Source organism: Balaenoptera physalus (assembly GCF_965194825.1).
Source record: "Balaenoptera physalus genome assembly, chromosome: 1".
Taxonomy (NCBI): Eukaryota; Metazoa; Chordata; class Mammalia; order Artiodactyla; family Balaenopteridae; genus Balaenoptera; species Balaenoptera physalus.
In genome coordinates this window covers 182,448,145-182,464,870 of record NC_138882.1, presented here as the reverse complement: position 1 = coordinate 182,464,870, position 16,726 = coordinate 182,448,145, and the positions used below count along the sequence as shown (strand labels likewise).

Sequence of the window (16,726 nt, the reverse complement as noted above, 5' to 3'; positions counted from 1 at the left end):
AGGATCACCTTGGGAGTTGCTTAAAGATATCAATTCCTGGGCCCCACCAAGATGGAATTTGATTCAAGCATCCCGGAGCAAGGCCTGGGGAAGCAGTCTTTTAAAATCGTCTTCCAGGTAAAGATATTGGCAGCGAGATTTGGAAAGCTCTTCTGCACACAGCACCTCCCATCTGCTCCGATGTGCAGATGGGGCCAAAGAATTCAGCGGGAAGCTGCAAGGCACAGATAATTCTCGTTGCTGCCGGTGGTAGCCGGTGGGCGACAGACGATGTCCTAAGGCCCCCCAGGGGCCAGACTCGTTTGGGTTAAAGATGACAAAACAGCTGGACCAGCCAGTGACCTCCCAGTCCAGGGCGACCTCACAGGCACCAGCCGTTTCAGGAGCCTGGGCCGTCCCCACACCAAATACCACGAGTTATCAGCCGATGGAACAATAACAGTATGCTGGGCCCCGTGCTAAGCTTCTCAGGATGTAGGGCCTTGACTGGGGGGCAGGGGGCTCAGGAGCAAGATGTTCTTTCCACAGCCCCCTGGAATTCTCCCCAAAGGTGGAGTGTACCCACACTTTCTGGGCCAGAAGTTTCACTGGACCCCATCCCCAGCCTCCCACCCCCAGAGCCTCCATTAGGGAAGAGTTCCTGGACCCACCCTCTGAGTCGGGCCTGCAGGAAGTGCTCTGCAGAGACGCCTGCTCTCAGCTCTCACTCTTGGGTCTTGTCTCTTAGAACTGGACCCTCCCTTCTTCATCTCTAGGTCCTCAGCGCCTGACACAAGGCCTGGGATGGAAGCCCAGGCCCTCATTAAAGGTTTCTCAAATCAATAGGCTGACAGCTTATCCAGATATGGAATTATCATTTCAAACAGTCAGCAAAGCTTTTTTCCATCCATCATCGGTTTAACCCGAGCAACCATCTCGTGGAGTGCAGATCTCAGACTCATTGAATCCTGTTATATAGATGATGACACGAAAGAACAGAGAGGTACAGTCACTTGTCCAAGGTCACACAGCTTGCACATGGGGAAGCTTGGGTTCATACCCAAGCCGTGGCGTTCAAACGGCCACTGGAGTCATATTGGGTCTCTGGGCCATCAGGGGCAGGCTCATCCAACAAGCAGTCATGAGTGACCACCCCGTGCCAGGACCTCTGCCAGGCGCTGGAGACTCAAGTGACTTAGTGAGAGTACGTGACCTTGTGTCTTCATCCCGACATGCCCCCGCGTGAGCGCACGTGCACACGCGCACACACGCAGTGGATCTGTGGCCCCCTATGCTCGATGCCTCCAGGTAGGAAGCTGCCAGAGTTAGTCACCACCTTAAAAATAGACACTGCCTGGCAGTTCCAGGCCCCTGGACTCCCTGGCCAAGGAGACCAAGTGATGTCCAATTCTGGCCCTAGAAATGCGACTCCCAGGTCTCCTTGGCTGCCTCCGCTGGTGGCATCAATTCCATTTACCTGCTGAGAAATCCATTTAGGCGAACATGCTTCCGCTGCTCTGCCTAAGTGCTCACTGAGCGCGATGGCGTCCCCTGTCCCCCCACTTTCCACCTGCCCCTGCTGCCCTCTCCTCTCCCTGCCCCTCCGCCTGGTGTTGACGTCTTAGTTTCCACTTCTCTCCTCCCTCTCTACCTTTCTGAAGCCCAGCAGCGAGTCCAGGCCCGGTCCTCCCCGACCCTGTTGCCTCCGCGCAGAATCAATGCTACCGACCGCGCTCCAGGAGAACCCTGTGCATTGCATTCAGCTCTTCTCATGCCAGGTCGCAATTTTTCACTCACCCAAATCTGCCCCCACCCAGGCCATGAGCAGCCCAGGTGGGCCAGTACTGGTGGCACAGGCTGGAACTCGGTACCCTCCCGAAGGACCGGTCCTGGTGGGTCCTGCCTCCCTTCACTTCCCACTGGTAAAGGTCGACCTTCTTCTACTTTTGTTCCTTGAATTTCAGTGTTTCCTATGGTTTCCCTTTCTTAGTGCGATCTTCATCTTTCCTTCATTTCCCCCTCCCCGTGCAGGGGCTTTGCCCTCCTGTTCTGTGCACACAGACATACACGTGCACACACACACACAAGCATGATGCTTTTCATTCTCTTCTCCCTGCACATTCTTGCATCTCTTGGCTTGGAATCCCTCTATGGCCCCAGAATCTCCCCAGCAGCACAGACCCTGGATCCCGAGGCTCCAGGTGGGTCCCCATTCCACACTGGGGGTGGGATCCTGGGTACTTCTCTGTGGTTGGGTCTTGGGTTAGTGGAGACCTTAGACACAGTGACTGAGATGTGTGTACTCTGCTGAGTCCACAGCTGGCACAGAGCAGCACACTGCACCCACCCACCCCCATTCTGCATTTGTCCCCAGGCCCACTAGGAGGCCACTGGGACTCCCAGAACGCACCCTTCTCGCCAGTTTCTTCCCAGGGGAGGGAAGTGCTTGCAAAGCTGTCTGCCGCCCTCTGGTGATACCCTGGGGTATTGCAACTAGGGAGCCCTCTGCCTGTGCCCGCTCAATCACCAAGGATGGGTCTTGTCCCTCAAGAGTAGGGACCTTCCTCTCTTCATCTCTAGGACCTCAGCGTCCAGCACAAGGTCTCAGTAGAGATCTGTTAAACCGATGAGCTGACAGATTATCCAAATGTAGAATTATTATTTCAAACTGTCAGCAAAACTTTCCCATCCATCATTTGCTTAAACCCTATGGAGTGTAGATCTTAGACCCTATTTATGGGGACCAAGCTCAGCACAGAGAGAGGAAGTGACTATCGCAAGAGCTGGGAGAGCTTCCCCATCACACAGAACTTTCCTCCTCTGGGGGCCTCCCCCGTGAATGGGGCTGAGCCCCTATGCCGATGGGATGGGGTGGGGAGGGGGTTCTGGCAGTTTGCCTTTTACCAGGGGCCTTTCGGAGACAGTGTCTTCACCCAGAATCAACCCCGAGGAACTGCAAGCCCAGTGTCAGGCGGCACCCTGAGTAGGGGGGTGTGGAATGAAGTTCTGATGACAGGTCCCATGCACCACGGTCAGGGCTTGCCCTAATTATTCACTCGTTGTTTAAAAAGTGTTTCTTTTTTTTTTTTAATTTATTTATTTATTTTTGGCTGTGTTGGGTCTTCGTTTCTGTGCGAGGGCTTTCTCTAGTTGCGGCGAGCGGGGGCCACTCTTCATCGCGGTGCGCGGGCCTCTCACTATCGCGGCCTCTCTTGTTGCGGAGCACAGGCTCCAGATGCGCAGGCTCAGCAGTTGTGGCTCACGGGCCCAGTTGCTCCGCGGCATGTGGGATCTTCCCAGACCAGGGCTTGAACCTGTGTCCCCTGCATTGGCAGGCAGATTCTCAACCACTGCGCCACCAGGGAAGCCCTAAAAAGTGTTTGTTAACTGAAGACCTCGGGGGACAAGCGTGAGCAAGGGAGACAAGAACCCTGTCCCCACGGAGCTGACATTCCTGGGGTTATGCTGGCAACACAGGGAGAGGACAGGGGGCTCTCTGAGGCCTGGATGGCAAGATGAAGCAGCCACGTCAAGGCCAGGGAGTGAGCATTCCGGCAGAGGAGGAAGCAAGGGCCTGGGATGGGAGCAAGCTCCACGTGACAAGGAAGAGCAGAAACAAGCCCAGAGAGGCTGGGGAATTGACAGGCCCCGCGAGCAACGTGGGAGATGAGGGGAGGAGTCAGCAGAGGCCAGATCTCAGGGTGCAGGCCTCTTGAACCTGACCGTACCCAGGAATTGCTTGTTACAATACAGATTCTCATTCCGTGGGTCTGGGGGAGGGGCCCAGGGCCTATGACTCCAATCATCCCCCAGGTGAGGCCAATGCCGTCATCCATGGTCCACATCAGAAACATCCGGGAGCTTTACACACTCCTGATGCCCAGGCCAAGCCCCGCTGGTTAAGTTAGAACTTTGCGGGCAAGGGGGTGGGGACTCGGACATCAGTTTTTCAAAGTCACCAAGGTGATTCCAATATGCAGGCAGGTTTGAGAACTGCTGTTGTAGATCATTCTGGGTCTTTAGAGAGAGTTTGAATTGTATTCTAGGGGTGATGTGGAGCCATCGAGGTTGATCTTGTTTCTACGTGTGTGTTGTTAAAAGACCCACCTTAGCTATTGGAGAGGTTGTGAAAGTGAAGGCAGAGGGACCAGGGAGGAGAGGTGGCTAGGGTGGAGGTGGAGGGAAGTGATGGGAGAAGAATTTGGAAGCAGAGCGGGCAGGACTCACTGATGGACCGGATCTTTGCTTCCCCCACGAGAGTGATGCTATAGCCAGAGCCCTGAGATCTGAGAACTAACAAAAATGCCAACGCCAGTGTTTATCAAGCTCTTATGCCCTGCTGGAAGTGCTTTACACACATTGACTCATAAATCCTTGCACTGTTGGGGCTATTACTAGCCCCACTGGTAGGTGAAAAGATGAAGCTCAGAGAGGTTAAGTGACTTGCCCAAGGTCACAGAGCCGGAAGGTGGCCGAGCCAGGATTCAAACCCACCAGCTACGGGAGAGGTCAGAGGCAGAATACAGGCTCTCAGCCACTGCTATGTAAGTGCTCCAGCAGGCTCAGGGTACCAGGATATGGGACCCCCATCACTCTTGGCTATGATGCAGGTAGATATGCAACTATGGTTTGCCTCTATCAGATGCTATCTGTGGTGACACTGGGGAGGACTTTGAGCCTCAGCTTATTCATTGGTAGGAGAAGAATGATGATTCCACCCCCGACCCCGAGCTATGGTGAGTGTTGCAGGAATTCTTACCATCAAAATGCCTAACACCTAGCACGTGGTGGTATTAAGTAAAAGACGGCTGAATCACAGGTGCATGTCTATAATATGCTTCATAACGTATTATACTTCTGTATGAGACAAATTTTATACCATAATGCAAAATAATAATAATAATGGAGGCGAAATGTTGTTGGCTCATAAGAGGCCCTCTCCATTTGCCCCAGCAAGGACCGCTGTTCCCTAGGGTCTCTCCCATCACCCTTCCTTGACTGTCGCTCCTGGAGGGAGGGACCAGGTCTGCACCCACCCACACCCACCTGGGCCCGGCAGAGCTCAGCACAGAGGAAGGGTGGAAAGAATGAATGAAGGATCTGGCTTTTCCTTCTGCTTTTCAGGGACTCTTCCCTGGCCCCTCCTCCCAGGTGACCCTCCTGAGTACAGCTCCTACCCCCAGTCTGGCCTGGAGATTTTTGGGGAGTGAGTGGAGAAAGGAATCTCTGAACACTGTGTTCTCTTGTTCATTCAATGAACATTTCTGAGCGCCTCTGATGAGCCAGATGCCAAGTTAAGCAGAGCAGGATGACACGAGGGCAGAAAAAAACCCCTCCCCATCCCCCAAAGGAAGGGCTATTTGCTGAGCACTGATGTGGTTTAAACATTTTACATGGGTTGTGTCATTCAATCCCCACAACATCCCATGAGGTAGGCCAAGCCTCACATCCCATTTTACAGATGCAGAAACTGAGGCCCAGACAGATGCATAAAGGGACAGTTGCAGTACAGTGTGTGGTGCTGTGGGATGGACTGTAGGGTCCAGGGCATGCGGGTGGGGACTTTCCATGCCCAGGTGCCCATATGCCAAGGTTGCAGCATGGGCTTATGTGGGCATCCTGGGCCGGGGGGCTGGGGAGGTGGTAACTTGCTTTGTGGGCTCTTCCCTGAGGGGTCAGAGGCCCAGAACCCAGAGTCTTCATCTCCGTGCTTGTCCTGTTGCCTCCTTCACCAACCAGACAAGCCTGACCACTTGGTGCCCCACCTACAACCCCCGATTCCCCACTTCCCACCTCCCCCAGGGGCCCTCCTCTGGAGGTTCAGACAAGGGGCAGGAGCCCCCCCTTTTCTGGCTTGATGTGAGTGTGATAGGAAGGCAGGGGGATGGCCCAGATGACCCTGTGAGGTCTATGGGCCCAGCAGAGCTTGAATCCATGCCCAGGACCCATGCAGCCTGCGGGGCAGATCTGGGATTTGAAGCAGGCATCAAGCTGGATCAGAGCAGCTGGGAATGGCCAGAGCTCAGGCCCAAGTGCTCATGAACACTGCCTGGAGCCGTCTTGGCAGGATCCTACTTGGTGCCTGGTGCCCCAGGAGCCCACAGTCACGTTGCCACGTTGGAGAAGCTGTGGCTGGGTGGGATCTGGACTCTGCCACCCCTGGCTTCTCTCCACCAGAGTCGTTGAGAAAGAACAGGAAGTGCCCACAAAGGATCTCTCTGTGGGTCTGATGCCCTCAAAGGGCTCCCAAGCAGAAATGTGACCTTTTTTGCTTTCATCTTTGTAGCCACCAATGATAAAAACACCAACTCATTATAATAGCAAACATTTGTCTGGGACTTCCTATGTGCCAGGTAAAAACTCACAGCTATGGGGCAGATAACCACTATTGGTCCCATTTTACAGATGGGAAAACTGAGGGGCCAAGTGGTTAAATGCCTTGCCCCAGGTTAAGCATGTGGTAAGGGGTGGAGCCAAGTCTTGAACCTGGGCAGTCTGCAGCGAGGGTACCTGTTCTCCACGAGACCACACCACCAATCACCATGGGCCTGGAAGTTCATTCACTTGTTTGGTTGTTGCAGGAGTCTGGGGAGTATGGAGGAAGGGACCAGCCTCTGGGGTCAAGAGGACTGGAGTGGGGAGCCCAGATGTGTCCCTTGAGAGCTGTGGGACCTTGGGCAGATCACTCAGCATCTCTGAGCCTCTGCGCCACACTTCCTGTGGTGCTGGGGTATACCCTGGGTGGCCGTTCCCTGCACTGCCTCTAGCTGGCTGCTGAAGGCCTGCCTCCTTTTTGCCTCTGCAATGTACCAGTGCAGGAGACAGGCCATGAGGGCTTGGAGGTGCTGAAGTCTGATGGGGAAAATCCCAGGGTGTCCTAGGAATGATGGAGTTGATGGGAACAGAGCAGGGCCCAGCAGAGGGAGCTGATAAGGAGAGGCTGGCACGGGAAGAGAGAGAACCCGGGCTGCGTCTCTGCGCCATTAGCTCTCCCCGCAATGTTTCCCCCCTGCTTGCCGAGGCTGTGGTGCCAGCCCTTGAGATCTAGGGTGGGGAGGGGCACGTGGAGGCCCTGCCAGCTGCTCCAGCTGCTGAGGGACCAAGGGGGCCCCTGGTCATAAATCCTCTTTAGATGCCACTAAGTGCCCCCCGTCCTGCTCATGGCTATACGCACCTCCTCCGCTGCTCAACAATCATCCATCCTCAGCCTCTTGGAGACGAACAGAAGCAACTCCAGATGCCTGTGTGAGACTTTTGAGGTCTCCAGTGGGGGCTCCTCATCTATGTATTTCCCTTTTATTTACATTAGGGTATAACATACACACAGGAAAGTGCTTCATCTAAACGGCCCAGCTTAGGGAATCATTACTCAGGCATACGCCTTGCTGCCCACCCACCGCCCAGATCAGGATATAAAGCATTTCCAGCATCCCACGAGCTTTCCATCCACCAAGAGGGAAACGTGATTCTGACTTTTGAATCAACTTAAACTAGTTTTTCCTACCTTTGCTCTGCACACAAATAGGATCACACTTTCCACGTCAAGCTTCTCTCACTCAGCAAGTCACTGCTGCATAGTACTCCACTGCCTGGCTCGATTACAGTTTATTTACCCATTCTCCCATGGAGGGACATCGCAGAGAGTTGCTTCCAGTTTTTCACAATGACAAGTGAAGTTGCTTTGAACTTGAGCATTCATTTCTTTTGGATGTATTCCTGGGAGAGGCAGTGCTAGAGCCTCAGGAAGGCAAATGCTCAGCTGGTGTGGAGGCTGCCCATATGGGTTTGCTTGGGCTGCTGTAACAAAATACCACAAACTGAGGGGCTTAAAACAACAGAAATGTATTCTCACACAATTCTAGAGGTTAGACATCTGAAATTAAGGTGTCACCTGAAACTTTGTTATGAATAATAAAGCTACAACATAAAGAACGCTTAAGACAGAAGGTGACATGATAGAGTCACCCTGGAGCTAGGGTCCTGGTGTCTGAATCCCAGCTCTGTCACTTACTGGCTGTGGGACCCTAGACAAGTCACTACCTCTCTGTGCCTCAGCTTCCCCATCTCTAAAATGGGGATGATGATAATAGTACCCACCTCGTAGGGTGTTTGTGAGGTTTAAATGAGTTAGTAAAGCCCTCAGAACTGGCACAATGCACATGAGATACGAGGGTAGTGGAGATTATGTGCTAAGCACCTTACGTGGATGTTGGCCTTTGCCACGTTCATCCAACAATACTTACCAAACACCTGTGACAAGCCAGGCACAGTGCTGGGCTCTGGGGAGACAGTGGTGAGCAATCTGGCCAGGCCCTGTTCCATAGGGCTCTGGATTACCATATGGGTAGGAATATTTATTGCTCCCATTTTACAGGTGAGAAAACTGAGCCCTGGACAAGCTAAGGTCTTGAGGCCACATAACCAGAAAGCAGAGGAGCTGGTGTTTAAAACCAGATGGTCTGCACTCTGGACCACTGTCCTTTATTGCCTTTCTAATTCACAGCCCCAGGACCCAGAGGCCTGGAACTCTGCCCTGAATCTTTCTAGAAAACTTGGAAACAATTTCAAAACAGGGGTCTCTTCCTTTATTAAGACCACCTCGGGAAGACATGACTATTTGGCTCTGATCAAATTAGGCCCATGTTGTGGTATAGCTTTCTATATTCACCATAAAGCTAATAAGCTAATAAATTAGACAGAATGAAAATATCATTGGGCAAGTCTGCACACTAAAGCATTGCTGTAATTACTCTCACGGCCGGGGTCAATTTCTCAAATTTCTCCTTGGCCAAATTTCCTTAGCTCACCGTGTCCCTAATAAGGCATAACTCACTCTATAAACATTAAATTGACTTATTTATTTTAAATTGCAGTGGAACTGAAAACCACCTTGATAAACCTATCCTCATGCGTCTGCCTTCTCATGAACATGGACCAACATTTTTTTTTTTAACGAAGAAAATATCTAGTCTGTTTCAGCCCTCTCCATCCTCCAGCCCAGCCTGGCTGATCCTCCCTTATCACGATTCCAGCTTTAGAGATTTGACTCATTCCCCGGAGGCTAGCGGAGGTCATCTTTTACGTAGAAAGATGATTCGTGCCTAATTAATAATAATAATAGTGCAAACGTTTATGGAGTGTGTATGATGTGGGTACCATGTGCTGGGCCCTCTGTTATGACCTCCGTACACTTGAATTCGTTTAATCGTCAAATAAGCCTGCGAGGGCCGTCCTTCATGAGTCTCTCTTTGCAGATGAGGAAACAGGGAATCAGAGAAGGGAAGTGACTTGCTTGAGGCCACAGAGGGGATGACTTGGAGCAGAGCTGGGACCCAGGCAGGGTGGTCTGAGGCCAAGCCTTGGTCCTAACCACTGTCCTCTCCCACGTCTCAGCAAACTGGCACCAATGCTGAGGAGACATCAGGCCTGGGAGGGCAGCTAGGAATTCTGGCTGCGATAAGACACATTTCTTTCTTTTTTTTTTTTTTTAATTGTGATGCCTTTTTATTTTTTTTAATTTTTAATTTTTTTAACTTTAAAAAATTTTTAGACAATTTTTGAAGGTTACTTTCCATTTATTACAAACGTTGGCTATATATTATTACAAAATATTGGCTCTATTCCTCACGTTGTACAATACATCCTTGAGCGTATCTTACACCCAATAGATTGTACCTCCCACTCCCTCACCCCTATATTGCCCCTCCCCATTCCTCTCCACTGGTAACCACTAGTTTGTTCTCTACATCTGTGAGTCTGCTTTTTTTTGGTTATATTCACAAGTTTGTTGTATTTTTTAGATTTCACATATAAGCAATATCATACAGTATTTGTCTTTCTCTGTCTGCCTCATTTCACTTAGCATAATGCACTCCAGGTCCATCTGTGTTGCTGCAAATGGAAGAATTTTGTTCTTTTTAATGGCTGAGTAGTATTCCAGTGTGTGTGTGTGTGTGTGTGTGTGTGTGTGTGTGTGTGTGTGTGTGTATACTACATCTTCTTTATCCATTCATCAGCTGATGGACACTTAGTTGCTTCTGTATCTCAGCAACTGTAAATAGGGCTGCTATGAACATTAGGGTGCATGTATCTTTTTGAATTAGTGTTTTTGTTTTTTTCAGATATGTACCCAGGAGTGCAATTGATGGGTCATACGGTAGTTCTATTTTTAGTTTTTGGAGGAACCTCCATATTGTTTTCCACAGTGGCTGCACCAATTTACATTCCCACCAACAGAAAACACTTCTTGAGCTGTGGGAGGTACTCACAGCCTGGGGGGTGGGGATTGGTGAAGGGGAAGATCTGGACAAACAGACAATGGTTACTGTGGACCCCAGGAGTGCACAGGTATCTACCTGGCCTTCTTGATGGAGGTGCAGGAGGGTAAGGGGCTTGAGCGGTTTATCAGAGACCATGATGGGTCGGGGAGTGGGAGATGGCCAAACAAAGACACAGGGGGAAGGCATCCTGGGTGGAGGGCACAGCAGGACCAAAGGCCAGGGGTGCATCCAGAGGCCTGTGGCTGGAGTGAGGGTGGGGAGTGCAGGAGTGCCGTGTTGGGGGGAATCTTAGCATCAGGTAGCATGTGCCCTGGTCCATCCACCATCTCCCAGGCTGTTTCCACTCGGCCCCAAAGAAATGACACCACTGGCAGCTGAGAGCTGTCTGTAAGCCGGCACAAGCTGGCCCATCTGGAGCCACTGGATCCAAGAAAAGAGGGAAACTCTGGCTCCGGGCAGGAAGTGTAGCTGCACTGGAATCCAGGGTTTGATGATGTTGTCCTCCCCAGAGATGAACTGGGACTGGCCCAGCTCCTGGGCACATTATGCCAACTCCCTGAGGCCAGCTCCTCGAGTGTGAAACAGGAGTGGTGATGCCTATATCAAGGGGCTTTTATCCTCAGCCTGAATTCTTTCCAGACCTGCACATCCAGCCCCTTATCCGACTTTGCTCTTTGGATGTCTCTCAGGCAACTTAAACTCAAACTGGACTCATGTGGTCCCCTCTCAGCTGCTCCTTGCTGCCTGCTTAGTGAAGCACCCCACCATTGCCAGCTGCTAGAAACGGGAATTATCCAGGTGCCTCTGTCTCCCTCAGTCTCCACGTGCAATCAGCCACTGTGTCCCATCCCTTATACCTCCTGAATCAATTCCAAGATAGCTCATTTCTCTCTATTTCCCCAACTAGACCAAGCCAATGGCATTTCTCATCTGACAGCATTGCAGTAGCTTCCAAAGTAGTCTGTCCATCCCCACTCTTGACCTTCCTCTTCCCACTGTCTAACTCGGCAGAGTGGAAAATGCAGACGAATCATGTCATGCCTCCATTCTCACTCCCCCTCTACTCTCTTCAGTGACTGCCACTGTTCTTGAGAAAAAAGCCAAACTCTTTAACATGACCCAGGAGGTCATGGCCCGACCCTACCTTCATCACCTTCCACATCTTGTATTACTGCCCCTCGCTCCCTGGATCTTCCCTCACTTCTTTAGTGACCATCACTCCTCTGTCCTCCCCAGTCTTTTGCACATCTGCTTCCCTTTACCTGGAACCCTCTCCACCTGCCCTCCCCCCACCACCTCACCTGCCAAGTCCTGTTCCTTCTTCTGGCCTCTGTGTTCATGTCCCTTCTTCAGCAAACCTTTCCTGATGTTCCAGTGCAGCTTAGTCAGGTCCTCCCATTGTCAATTCTAGGAGTGCCCTGGATGTCTCGTGAAATTCATCACACTGTTAATTAAACACGTATTTAGGTGGTTAGTTCCAATCCTGTCTGGAGCGCTAGAAAGTAATCTCCATGAGGGCAGGGATCACGCCTGTCTTGTTCACTGTTGTCTCTCTAGTAGTTACTCTATGTGCCATTGAGTGGAACACGGTAGACACCCAATGTAGAATTGTTGGATGCATGGACAAATGGATGGAGGAATGGTTGGATGGATGAGTGAATGGGTAGTTGGATGGATGGATAGACAGAAGGATGGATGATAAACAGAAGGGTAGATGGATAGATGATGGATGGATAGACAAGTGCAAATGGATGGATGCACCGGAGGTTTAAGGAGATCCTGTGTAGAAGCCCCCAGCATAGTGCCAGGCACAGAAAAGTCATTCAGTGTTTGTTAGGTTGGAAACACAAATCTCTGCCACGCTCCAGTGTAGGGATTCCCGCTTGCCTCTCAGTCTCACTTTCTGGAAGGCAGAGTCCCTGATGGGAAACCAAGACCCACAGCCAGTCTGAGACAGAAGTATGACAGAGGGCAATTGGGGTCCTCATCCTGTGCCAGTCACTGGGCCTGGGCTCTGCCAGGCAATGATGCAGAGCAAGGGGCTAGGATGCCCTGGAGACCTTGGGCCCTGTCAGAGCAGAGCTGTCATCTGTCCTCTCCCTCCCAGCAGGGACATGATCCTGCCAGAGCCATAGAGTGTAAGTTCCAAAGCTGAACACTGAGGAATGGGGTCTCTCCTGCTGCTGCTGGGGATGGTACCCCAGTGCCTTCCAGAAACCACAGCTGCCTTCCTACCCCTTGCTCAGAGACCGAGAGGGTCCTTCTCCTGCTCAGAGCTCTGCACAAACTCTCCTTTTTGTCAGTTGTCCTCTCTGACCTTGAACAGTGGCATGAGCAATTCTCTTACTATCTTGTGTGCGAGCCCTGCCCCTCCATTCCATAGTGGGGAATTTTAATGTGGGGAAATAGAAGCACAGAGTGATAGGGTAACTTGCTCAAGGTCACACAGCTAGTCAGTGGAGGCGTCAGGATTCAAAGCCAGGCTAGAGTCCGTGCTCTTAGCATCACCATCTTTGGCATCTGAAGTATTCAGGCAGGGACCCGTGGTGGGTCTGGAGAGTGCATGGGGAAAGGTAACCTGTAACATGGAAGAACTTCCTCAGAGCCAGGGGGCGGGCATGTTGACCATAGATGGCTCTTCCAAAACCAGGACTGTGGGTCACACCACACCCAGTTGTTGGCATTTCCTTGGGTGAGCGTAACTATTACATGACATTGCTGTGGACATGAGGGAGAGCCCTTGCCCCTCCCTCCCAAACACAGGTGGGTGGACAGTTGCTTCTTTCTTCATCCCCACTTTCCCAGCACCACCACCAAGAACTCACCTCCTCCTTACGCTGGTGATTAGCGGAAGGAACAGATGGTGGAGGCTTTGGTTGAAAGAGATGTGTCCGTGAACATTCACCAGGCTGTCCGGCCACTGCTCACTTTTGCGGGCCTTGCTTCTGCTGATAAGGGGTGTGAGAATGTGTGTGTGTGTGTGTTTCGTTAAACAGCGCTGTTTCTGTTTCAGCCTTGTTGAGAATCCAGCATGCTTATTTCAGAAGCTTAAACCCAGGGGGCTTGAAGTGGGGGCTCACCCTGCAGGTGGCTGCCACACCAACTCTTCCCTGGCAGGATCAACTCTGAGCATCTGACGGTCCCAGCTCTGCCCCTCCCTTGCTCCTTCCGTTTCCCCTGTAAGTCCTTCCTCTCATGGGGCCTCACTCACAAACCAGGACTCACAGGCCAAAGCCAGCAATAAACAAGTTCTGTTTGACTGACCCTGAGGGATTTTTATAATTTAAAAAAAAAAAAAGCTTAAAATTAAATCAATGACAAACTTTTGAAATTTCACATACAGATCTTTATTTTTGGCTTCTCTTCAAAAAACGATGATGTGGCCTTTTTACCAGTTATTTCCAAATTATAGCAATTGACTGCCTTAAGTAGTAGCTGGATTTAAACCAGAGAATGACCTCTCTATTCCCCACAGTCCACACCACTCTCTGGTGTCTGAAGCTGTATCCATTAGAATTAGTTTTGTGGCTACAAGCCACAAAAACTCAAAATAAATGTGTCTTAAATTAGTTAAAAATTTAGTCTTCTTTCTCCTAAGAGTCCCATGTAACACCTCCAGAGCATGTAGGGTATTCCATGGTGTCAGAGACCCAAGCTCCTTCACTTTTGATGGTCTACTGTGTGTGACCTCCATTCTCAAGGTTGCCTCAATGTCTAAGAAGGCTGCTCCAGCTCCAGCCCTGGGGACTACATTCCAGCCAGGAGGAAGGGGGAAGAGGAAGGAGAAGGACACACCCCCTCCCTTAAGGACCCTTCAGGAAGTTGTACATAACACATTTACTTACATCCCATTGGCCAGAATGTAGTCACATGGCCACCCCTCCTGCAAGGGTGGCTGGGAAATGTAGTCTTTATTTCATGTAGTCATGTGTCCAGCCATTAGGGCTTCTATTACTATGAAAAGAGAATAACTGTTGAAATGTTGAACTTCCTTACACAGACCATAAGTAAGCCCATGAAGAGGAGACCTTGTCTTTGACTTTGTCTCTCAGCTTCTGTTACTGCATTGGTAATTTACATACTGTTGTTCATCTCATAGAGTTGCTCCGAGGAATTCCCAAGGAGATGATGAATGTAAGATTGCTTTGTTTATGGTCTGTCTCCCTCAACTACAACATCAGCTCCATGAGGACAGTGATTTTTGTCTGTATTGTTCACAGCTGTATCCCTAGCACCTAGGGCAGGCCCTGACACGTAATAGGTACTCAGTAAAAATATATTGAATGAATGACGGTATGAACAGATATTTCTTGAATGTCTTCTATGTACGAGGCACTGTGCTGGGTGTGAGAGAGAGCGGGGAACAAGATGCCTTTCAGGTTTCATATCCCCATGGCATCGAGCCCAAAGCTGAACACACTAAGATAAATACCTGTTACCTTGGATGGGATCTCGGTGCCAATGAGAGTCCAGGAGTCTTAATTTTGTTTTGACAAAGAGGCTGATGGGAGAGGCTACCTGGCTTTTCTGTCTCCCATCTGCCGGCAGCCCTGAGTGCCCTGGCCTGACCTTCCCCCTCCCAGCCCCACGTTGCTCAGGACAGTAAAACATAATTGGCCTGCCCTACTTTTTAAGAGAACCCAGATTGAAGGATTGGGTTTTTGATGCGCTGACCTGTTTAAGAGCCTTAAGAGGACGCTGGGAGTTTCAATTTTCCACTGCCAAAGCAAGGCTGTTTTTAGCTCAGCTTTGATGAAACAGCAGGAATCAGGTTCGGCCCTGGGTCACCCATCAGCTGACCTGGTTGGGAAAGGCCTCCTGAGGGGCTCCAGGCTGAGCTGCAGGTTTGCAGGGAGAGGGAAGGTATGCTTTATTCAACCGGGGTAATTGGTCCTGCTCCGAAGCAGCCCCGGGGCCATCCCAAAGGAGAGAGGGAACACTAGGCCACACTCAGATGCGTGGCCTTCTTGATGGGCTCCAGGAGCCAGACAGACCTGAGTCTCTACCCCTGCTCTTTCAGGCATTAGCTGTGTGACCTTAGACAAATTGCTTGGCCTCTCTGGGCCTCAGTTTCCTAATCTGTTCAAGGAGGTTCGTCATTTTCATCTTGCTGGGTGATTGTAGATACAAATGACAGAATGTCGGCTGGCTGCCGTGTCCATCTCAGAATTTGAGGGTATTTCCCCCGACTCTCTCCCTGCGGGAAGCCAGGCTGATTGACAGCCACGCTGGAGGGGCAGGCCGGCTCCGGCCCCAGCAGGTGAGGCTTCTCCGAGTTGCAATGCTTTGGCATGCTGTCTGCTTTTCTAAGGGTAAAGAACCATTTCTTTGAGCCTCTTTTTTGATCCTTTTGTCAAACTGTGGTTGAAGAGATTGGCCTCTGGGCCACTGTGGTCCCATATTAAAGGGACCCAGGTGATAGATTCTTGCTGGAGTTCGCTTCCAGGAAAAAGTGGTCCCTGCAGATGATGCAGTCTGCTCTTGGTCACCAGAAGGCACAGCCAGGCTATGCACCCAGGGCCCCATGCTGCCGCCCTCAGCTGACAGGAGGCCTGGAGCAGAAATCATTGCTCTAGAGCCTTAGAGCTCCTGAGCATTCTGCTTCCCCTCTATGACTCTACAGCCTGTGGGAGTGTGTTTCCATCCAGCCACTGACCGCTGACCGGGGGAGGGAACTTGCAGAAGCCCAGAACCTAGAAAGGCACCGAGCACGGGGGCCCAAGGCATCCACTCCGGAGCCCGACTGCCAGGGTGCAAGCCTGAGCTCTGACATCCTCTGGCTGAGTGACCATCAACAAGTTCTAGACAACATCCCTGTTCCTCAGTTTCCTCCTCTGTGAACTGGGCTGATAATACTAATACCTACCTCATGAGGTGGTTGTGAAGATTGATCTTTGCTGATGGGGTAACCGAGGCACGGATGTGAAATTACTTGTCCCAGATCCCTCGACCATAGCACATTAAAGCTGGGAGCATCTGACCCAGGAAGCTCTATTATTTATTATTACTACTATTATTTTTCTTACTTCAGAGGGCTTCTGTGAGGGTGGAAAGAGATCAGTGTTCCACGTGCCTCCCACAGGGTCTTGCACACAGTAGGTGTTCAATTGCCACGCAGAGATGAGCAAGGCACGAATTGTCCCCTAGAATTTCTTGGTCCTGTGGCCTAACCCTAGCCTTGCACACAGTAGGGGCACGGCTGTGTTCACTGAACAAGATCAGAGTGGTCACTGGTGCCGGGAAGTACAGGGAGCCCTGGGACAGCCACAGTTCACACCTTCCCTCTCCTGCTGAAGGCAGGCTTGGTTCCAGTGGGCTTGGCGTCTTCCTGATGCCAACTCTCACCCACTGCCAAGTACAGAAGCAAAGACGGAGAGGCAGAGATTCTTGTTAAAAAGCAAAGCACCCCCAGGGTTAGAAAGGAGGCAGCGGGCACAGCCTCGCGCCCTCAGCCTTTCTGCCTTGCT

At 51.1% G+C, this 16,726-nt stretch overlaps 1 protein-coding gene and 1 long non-coding RNA gene across 3 annotated transcripts in view; both read left to right on the top strand.

Annotated features, from left to right (window-relative positions):
* The window catches only part of IGSF21 (immunoglobin superfamily member 21), a 247,772-nt gene that overhangs the window by 173,608 nt on the left and 57,438 nt on the right, over nucleotides 1-16,726 (top strand). The window lies entirely within an intron of this gene.
* On the top strand, nucleotides 1,626-8,929 carry LOC309655884. Its single transcript, XR_014261038.1, has 2 exons — nucleotides 1,626-3,040; nucleotides 3,347-8,929. It is a non-coding gene; the product is annotated as an uncharacterized lncRNA (long non-coding RNA).